Genomic DNA, 8,256 nt, shown 5'->3' on the forward strand with positions numbered 1-8,256 from the left:
AAGGGACACTTTCCGGGTAATGGGAAAGTTATTTTAATAAGGGTGGTGGTTATAAGAGAATAATAAATTGTCAAAACTGACTGACGTGTGCAGTTTATTGCATTAAATTGTACTGAACAAAATCCTAATGCCTAAGCTATACTTTAGTCCAAGTAATCAGAGTGTCTGGGGATAGAATGTAGACACCAGGATTTTTTAAAAGCTCCCCAACGAGGGCCTCACCTTCCACAACTGAAAACTCTACCATGGTGTTTCCATTAAAAACAAAACTAAACAAAATAAAGGACTCTATTTGTGTCTTTGAAAGGAGGCAAGTCAAACCTGAGCCAAGTTAAAAAAAATACTTTTTCTCCCACTCTATTCATATTTTTTAGATCACCACTGACAACGAAAAAGAAAGGCAGGGCACTAACATTTATTAAATATCTACCATGTGCCAGACACTATATTCTGCACTTTATACTCATCATCTAATCTTTGGAACAATCCTTTTGGTAATTATTACCGACATTTTGGAAAAGAAATCCTGAGAGTCCAAAAAGATAGGTAATGTGCCCAAATTAAAAAAAAAAAAAAGCACGATGAATAAAATACAAGTGCATTTGATTTGCAAGGTTTTATATTGTGCTTCCACAGACACTTTTTAAAAAATCTGACACATAGTAATTTGTAAAAACTACATTAAAAAAATCAAGCCTCGATTCTTAGTTGCTCTAAGGCATTAGCTTTTGAATTGTTTGTTTTGTGTAAATCGTACCTTTGAGATTTGGGACTTCTTTTCCTATGACACAGTAAGGACTGTTGTGATTTGGGAAGCGGTATCCGCCTTTCACCAGGGTGAGTCCGAGATGCCACATCTCAGCTGACCATTGTGGGGCAGACCATCTTCTCATAGAAACAGCTATCATTGGTGGCTGCGTGCCTGAGCTGTTCTCAGCATCAAAGAAATCAAAGAGGAAAGCACTAATAAAACCAAATATATACCTTCATAATCATTTTGAATAACCAAACTATGCTTCCTAGTGTATAAAATCATCACAATCTTGGGGTCCCTGGTAGCTCAGTCGGTTAAGCTTCTGACTTCATCTCAGGTCATGATCTCAGGGTCCACAAGATTGAGCCCCGGGTTGGGCCCTGTGCTGACAGTTCAGAGCCTGGAGTCTGCTTCAGATTCTGTGTCTCCCTCTCTGCCCCTCCCCCACTCTCTCTCTCAAAAATAAACAAACATGAAAAAAAATTTTTTTAAATGATCACAACCTTTCCAAGGGTCCTCAGGGTACTCTTATAAACTGTAATACAGAATATATATAACATATAAATCTAGGGTATCATGAAATCAGTCCAAGATTAATAATCTAATTAAATATTTAAAGAATTATTTTGTGGGGCGCCTGGGTGACTCAGTCGGTTAAGTGTCCGACTGGCTCAGGTCATGATATTGCGGTCAGTGGGCTCAGGCCCTTGTCAGGCTCTGTACTGACAGCTTGGAGCCTGGAGCCTGCTTCAGTCTCTGTGTCTCTCTCCCTCTCTGCCTCTCCCCCCACTCACGGTCTATCTCTCTCCCTCTCTCTCAAAAATAAACATTAAAAAATAAACTTAAATAATTATTTTGCTTGTATTTTTTAGAATTTTAGGGTTTTTTAAAAGATGAGTTAAGTGAACCATAACTCTGTCAGCTAGTTATTTAATTTCCAAATAGTTTGATCAGGGGAATGCTATAGACATAATGTATCTGAAGATCGTCAAGCTTTTCGAGATATCTTGGTAAGAGAATAGAGGTAGGAGATTGTCCAAGATAAATGTCAATAGGAATCAGCTGCAGCAAATACTTATTGAGGGTCATGCACTGCATTAAACACCCTATGTTACATTATTTAATCCTTCAACTTTGTGAAGAAGGCACTGTTCTCACAGCTATTTTACAATGAAGAAATTGACACTCCGAGAAGTTAAATAACTTGTTTCAGGATACACAACTACGAAATGAAAAGACGAAGATAAAGGCCAAGCCATTGACGATAAAGCCCTTTCCTCTGCAATAATAATGACTCACCTTCCTGAACATATATACTGCGGTGGGCACTGTTCTAAGTATATTGCAAGTGTTTAATCATTTAATCCTTACAACAGCCCTATGAGTGGGTACTAAAGTTATCATTTTACAGTAGAGGGAAAGGAAGCACAGATACATTAATGTGTAACTAGCTGAGCAACCATCCCTAAAGAGTGTTAACTGTTTATCACAAGGAGCTAGAAGGAAGGTCTCCAAGGCCACAGTAAACTGTCCCCCTCTGATCTTTTCATCAGAATTTATTTGGATAAAGACTGATTTACTACCCAATATGGGAAAGCATGAATTTGGTGGGGTAAGTTATCTTGGATGGTAGAAATGAGGATGCACAGGATCTCAGTGGTCTGGAAAAATGAGCTGAATCTAACAAGATGTAAGTGTGAGAGAATTAAACATTGAGTCCTAAACAGTTCCAAAAAATAGATCAGTTGGGGGCAAAATGAATTAATAGTGATACATGTAAAAGAATTGCGCCGAGTTTAGGTGACTGAGAGTGTGACTTGAGTACTGGATGACAACCAGGTGCTACCACTAGGTATCCGCTCCCACCCATGCGCATGCACACACACACACACACACACAGCTTTTGGAAATTTAAAAACAAGAATGCCCTTTCAAAGTTACTACAAAATAAGTAATAGGGGTGCTTGGGTGGCTCAGTCGGTTAAGCATCCGACTCTTGGTTTAGGCTCAGGACATGATCTCACATTTCATGAGTTCAAGCCCTGTGTCAGGCTCTGTGCTGACAGGGCAGAGACTTCTTGGGATTCTCTCTCTTTCCTTCTCTCTTTGCCCCTCCCCTGGTTTTGGTTGCTCTCTCTCTCTCTCTCTCTCTCAAAATAAATAAATAAATAAACTTTAAGAAGGTAATAGGTCAGGGCAGACAAAAGCATCGTCACTAGAGGTAGAAAACTTCCTGGCAAGGGTTTTACTTTATTTTTATTATTTTTTTAACATTTATTTATTTTTGAGACAGAGAGAGACAGAGCATGAACGGGGGAGGGGCAGAGAGAGAGGGAGACACAGAATCGGAAGCAGGCTCCAGGCTCTGAGCCATCAGCCCAGAGCCCCACGTGGGGCTCAAACTCACGGACCGCGAGATCGTGACCTGAGCTGAAGTCGGAAGCCCAACCGACTGAGCCACCCAGGCGCCCCTTATTATTATTATTTTTTAATGTTTTTATTTATTTTTGAGACAGAGAGAGACAGAGCATGAGCAGGGGAGGGGCAGAGAGAGAGGGAGACACAGAATCTGAAGCAGGCTCCAGGCTCTGAGCTGTGAGTACAGAGCCCGACGTGGGGCTCAAACTCAGACTGTGAAATCATGACCTGAGCTGAAGTCGGACGCTTAACCAACTAAGCCACCCAGGTGCCCCAACAAGGGTTTTACTTTAATCAGGTTAAATGTATTATCATACTTCAAAAGAAGAGTAGGGACGCCCATGGGATGCTTGGTCAACAGTTGAAGCAAAGATACAGGAAAGTCATAGGAGCAAAGGGGAAAAGAATCCTAGATTCATGAACACAAGCAGTTAGTTCTTGTGACATGTTTATCTGTGTGCAAAAGGTGAATGTGGAAGATTACCACAGATGGAGGTCAACACAACAGTTAGTGGAACATTCCAGTCTTTAGGAAGAATTTAAGGATCCTCTACCCTACCCTCACAGTGTTTGACATTATCAAGAATGAGGCTATTTTAGGGCCATGGGATTGGGTGTTAGAGGGAGAGGGTTGACTGAGATACAATGAGCAAAGAACTTAAAAGCTATTGTGATTCTCAGGCAATATGATCACATATGTAAAAAATTACAGAGGAAACCTTTGCACACTGTTGGTGGAGATGTAAACTGGTCTAGCCATTATGGAAAACAGTATGGAGTTCCCTCAAGAAATTAAAAATAAAATCACCATATCCAAAGTAAACAAAACCACTATTTCAATGAGAGATCTCTAATCCCATGTTCATTGCAGCAGTATTCACAATAACCAAGACATAGAAACAATGTGTTTGTCAATGATGGCTGGATAAAGAAAATATGACACACACACACACACACAGTAGAAATGTATATATGCACACACACACAATGGAATATTATTCAGCCTTAAAAAGGAAGGAAGTCCTGCCTTGTGATAACATGGATGAACTCGGAGTACATTAGGCTAAGTGAAAGAAACCACAAGGGAAAGGCAAATATTGCATGGTATCATTTATATCTGGAATTAAAAAAAAATTAAACAGAGAGTAGAACGGCAGTTCCAGGGGCTACAGAATGGGGGAAATTAGGGAGATGCTGGTAAAAAGGTACAAACTTTCAGTCATAAGATGAATAAGGCCTGAGGATTTAATTTATAGTATGGTGACTATTGTTGAAAATACTGTATTGTATAATTATTGAAGTTTGCAGGGGTGCCTGGCTGACTCAGTTGGTTAAGCATCAACATCTAGTTAAGATTTTGACTCAGGTCCTGGTCTCACGGTTCAGTTTGTGAGATGGAGCTCGCTGACAGTGTGGAGTCTGCTTGGGATTCTCTCTCTCCTTGCTCTCTGCCCCTCCCCCTGCTCTCTTCTCTCTCTTAAAGTAAATAAGTTAATTAAAAAAGAAGAAATGTGCAAAGTCAGTAAAACTTAAGTATTCTTACCAAAAAAGAAAGAAGAATGGTATATTAACGAAAGGTGATGGGTGTATTAGTTAATTCATTGGTGGGAATTCTTTCATAATGTATATGTATATCAAATCATCACATTGTACATTTTAAGTATGAAAGTTAATTTTAATTAACATATTAATTTATTAAACAAATATCGTTTAGTTAATATTAAGTAATAAAATAAATTACAATTTTGTCTATTATAATTCAAAATGGATAAAAAATTTTTTTCTTGGCAAAGAAGCTAAAAAAATGAGTTTAACAAGATTATAGAATACAAGGTCAATATACAAAAAACAATTATATTTCTATAAACTATCAATAAGCAGTTTTAAAATGAATGAACTCAACTTATAATAGCATTAATGGAATACAGTACCTAGAAAGAAAATTATTTTTTTTATTAAAAAAATTCTTTTAACATTCATTCATTTTTGAGAGACAGAGAGAGACAGAGCGCAAGGGGGGGTGAGGCAGAGAGAGAGGGAGACACAGAATCTGAAGCAGGCTTCAGGTTCTGTGCTGTTAGCACAGAGGCAGACGTGGGGCTTGAAATCACGGACCTGAGATCATGACCTGGGCCGAAGTCAGATGCTTAACCGACTGAGCCACCCAGTTGCCCCTAGAAATAAATTTAATAAGAGAAGTGCAAATCTCTAGATTGAAAACTACACAACACTGCTGAGTGAAATTAAAGAGGACTTATAGGGGCTCCTGGGTGGCTCAGGTGGTTGAGCGTCTGACTCTTGATTTCGGCTCAGGTTATGATCTCCCCGCCTGTAACTTCAAGTCTCACATGAGGCTCTGAACTGAAAGAGTGGAGCTTGCTTGGGATACTTTCTCTCCCTCTCTCTCTGCCCTTCCCCTGTTTGCATGTTCTCTCTCTCTCTTTCAGTATAAATAAGCATTAAAAAAAATAAAGAGGACTTACAAAAATAGGAGATATACAATATCCATGGGTTGGAAGAGTCAATATTGGTAAGATGGCAATTTTCCCAAACTGATGTATAGATTCAATGTAATATCTATGACTATCCCAGTAGGCGTTTTTTGTTTTTGTTTTTGTTTTTGTTTTTTTGGTGCAAGCTGAAAAGCTGTTTCTAGAATTTATATGGTAATGCAAAGAACCTGGGAAAGTAAGATAATTTTGAAAAAGAAAGAAAAAGTCAGAGGACTTTACTTGGCTTTGAAACTTACCACAAAGCTATGATAATCAAGAAACAATAGGCATTTTTTTTAATATATGAATTTTATTGTCAAATTGGTTTCCATACAACACCCAGTGCTCATCCCAAAAGGTGCCCTCCTCAATACCCATCACCCACCCTCGCCTCCCTCCCACCCCCCATCAACCCTCAGTTTGTTCTCAGTTTTTAACAGTCTCTTATGCTTTGGTTCTCTCCCACTCTAACTTCTTTTTTTTTTTTTCTTCCCCTCCCCCATGGGTTTCTGTTACGTTTCTCAGGATCCACATAAGAGTGAAACCATATGGTATCTGTCTTTCTCTGTATGGCTTATTTCACTTAGCATCACACTCTCCAGTTCCATCCACGTTGCTACAAAGGGCCATATTTCATTTTTTCTCATTGTCATGTAGTATTCCATTGTGTATATAAACCACAATTTCTTTATCCATTCATCAGTTGATGGACATTTAGGCTCTTTCCATAATTTGGCTATTGTTGAGAGTGCTGCTATAAACATTGGGGTACAAGTGCCCCTATGCATCAGTACTCCTGTATCCCTTGGGTAAATTCCTAGCAGTGCTATTGCTGGGTCATAGGGTAGGTCTATTTTTAATTTTCTGAGGAACCTCCACACTGCTTTCCAGAGCGGCTGCACCACACAATAGGCATTTAGATAGAAGGAAGAGAACAGACGGTCCAGGAATAGACCTGGACCTTCACTTACAGAGTCAATCGATTTTCGAGAAAGATGCCAAGTAATTAAATGGGAAAGATAGTTCTTTCAATACAGATGCTGGAGCAATTGAATAAGCATCTGCCAAAACAATGAAACTCAACCCTTACCTTATACCATACATAACAACTTAAGAGAAAACATGGGATGAAATCTTTGCAGCCCTGAATTAGGCAGAGTTCTTTACAAATATAGCACAAAAGGTAAGAACGATCAAAGACAAAATGAACACATTGGATTTTATCAAAATCAAAACTTTTGCTCTTCAAGAGACACAATTAACAGAATGAAAATATTTGCAAAACACAGATCTGGTAAAGGACTTGAATCCAGAATATAATATATAAAGAACTTTTATAATTCAGCAACAAGAAGACAAACAATCTAGTGCGAAATGAGCAAAATATTTGAATAATCACTCACCAAAAAAGATATATAAATGGCAGGTAAGCATGTGTAAAGATGTTTAAATATCATTAGTCGTCAGAGAAATGCTAGTTAAAAGCACAATGAGATGTCACTACACACCTATTGGAATGGCTGAAACAAAAAAGTCTGACCAAGCGTTCATTAAGATATAGAGAAAAAAAAAAAAAAAAAAAGATATAGAGAAACACATACATTGTTAGTGGGAATGTAAATGCCACTTTGGGAAACTTTGGCACTTTTTAAAAAGCTAAACATAGACTTATCAATTGACTTAGCAACTCAACTCCTAGGTATCTACCCAAAAGAAATGGAAATGTATGTCCACACAAAGACTCATACAAATATTCATTGCAGTATTATTCATAACAGCTTCCAAACTGGAAACAGTGTCTATCAAACTGGTAAATTGATAGACAAAATGTTGTGTACCTAAAGAGCAGAATATTATTCACAACAAAAGCATTATACTAAATGGAAGGAGGCAGACACAAATGACTACATATTGTATGATTCCATTTACATGAACATTTTAGAAAAGGCAAAACTCTAGAGACAGAAAACAATCAGTGGTTGCCTAGGGCTGAGTGGAAGCAGAGATGGATTGCAAACTGGCACAAGGCGACTTTTTGTGGTGATAAAAGTGCTCTAAAACTGAATTGTGGTGATGGCTGTATAATTATATAAACGCACTAAGATTCAATGAAGTTTACATTTAAAATGGGTGAATTTTATGGTATCTAAATGGAACCTCTATAAAGAGGGTTTAAACAAAACAAAACAAAGCAGAAAGCTATTATGACTTCATAGCACCCCTTTTGGCTCACCTTTGAAATAGCTGGTGCCTGTATAATTGGTAAAACTGTCCTTGAACTTTCCTTTCCACACCCTCTGAAGACTGCGTGGAAGACTTGAAAGGGATGATTTTGCAGGCAGCTCTAACCCTGGTGGGGTTTTTATTTCTCTTGGAGGAAGGTTGGAAGGTGAAAATTTACAAAAAGGAGCACATGTAGAAGGGCATATCAGGATGGTGGAGATCTTAAAATCATATCCTAGGCATTCATCATTCTTCTATCAAGTACCTTCTGGATTTTCCTGTTCAAGTAAGTGCTGTGTCTATAAAATAGTGAATGATATCGACAAGGTCCTTGCTCTCTGGGACTTATATTCTAGTAGTGTGAAATAA

This window comes from Panthera onca, chromosome C1 (genome assembly GCF_046562875.1).
Source record: "Panthera onca isolate mPanOnc1 chromosome C1, mPanOnc1 haplotype 2, whole genome shotgun sequence".
NCBI classification, from domain to species: Eukaryota; Metazoa; Chordata; class Mammalia; order Carnivora; family Felidae; genus Panthera; species Panthera onca.